This window comes from Eubalaena glacialis, chromosome 1, assembly GCF_028564815.1.
Source record: "Eubalaena glacialis isolate mEubGla1 chromosome 1, mEubGla1.1.hap2.+ XY, whole genome shotgun sequence".
NCBI classification, from domain to species: Eukaryota; Metazoa; Chordata; class Mammalia; order Artiodactyla; family Balaenidae; genus Eubalaena; species Eubalaena glacialis.
Window position 1 is genome coordinate 65,764,773 of NC_083716.1, and position 1,122 is coordinate 65,765,894.

Genomic DNA, 1,122 nt, shown 5'->3' on the forward strand with positions numbered 1-1,122 from the left:
ATTTCAAGTAGTTTACAATCTAATGTTTTTCAAAACCTCAGAGCCTTCATGACAAGAAAAACAAAGCGGGGGAGGAGAGAATATAACTTAAGAGAGACTAAGAGACATGCCAACCGACGCAATGCAAAGTGTGGGCCTCCTGTGGGTCACTGAACGCTTTGAACAAACCGAACGTAAAACAGCTTATGAGAGGCACCCTCCCCCTTCTCCACCGCTGCCGCCTCCTCTTCTGCTGCTCTGGTGCTGCCTGCGTGCTCCTTCGGTGCGGATCTCGTTCCTCTCCTGTGAAGCGGCAGCTGAAGGGACTGCGGTGCTCGCCATGGCCGTGGAAAAGCCCAAGGAAGGAGTCAAGACTGAGAACAACGATCATATTAATTTGAAGGTGGTGGAGCAGGATGGTTCCGTGGTGCTGTTTAAGATTAAGAGGCATACACCACTTAGTAAACTCAGAAAGCCTATTGTGAACGACAGGGCTTGTCAATGAGGCAGATCAGATTCCGATTTGACGGGCAGCCAATCAATGAAACAGACACACCTGCACAGTTGGAAATGGAGGATGAAGATACAGGTGATGTGTTCCAGCAGCAGACAGAGGGTGTCTACTAAAAAGGAAACCTGCTAGTTTACTCCAGAATTCTGTTCCTCCAGACCAAGAAGACATTCTCAATTAGAAAACCGCAATTTGGTTCCACCACACCCTGACTACTACAGTATAGTTTCTCTATTCTTTCATATTCCCGTTCCCCATTCCTTTATTGTACATAAAGTAACTGGTGTTACTTTTTTAAACTAAATGGCCAATGGTATGTTTTGATCGACATCAAATGGAGATGGGATGGGGAAGAATACTGGCTCTGTGAAAATACCCCCTTTACTCCATTAGTGGCATCCTCATCCGCTCTTATCTTTATATTCCGGTAAGTTATATTGCTCTCATTGTTTAACACAAAAAAAACAACATAAAAATTCTTGCATACCTTGTTCGATTGGAGAATTTTAATGTTTTTCATTTATCATTGTAAAACAGGACAATTTTATAACTTCTTTGTACGTAGCTGTTACATGTAGGGCAATCCGTCTTTAAGTAGGGATAAATTACTCTAAAAGAAATGAATCTTAGAT

The 1,122-nt window shown here is 42.8% G+C and overlaps 1 pseudogene; it reads left to right on the forward strand.

The window, feature by feature from the left end:
- The first annotated feature begins 292 nt into the window (after positions 1 to 292).
- LOC133096133 (small ubiquitin-related modifier 2-like) lies at positions 293 to 654 on the forward strand (annotated as a pseudogene).
- The last annotated feature ends 468 nt before the right edge of the window (positions 655 to 1,122 follow it).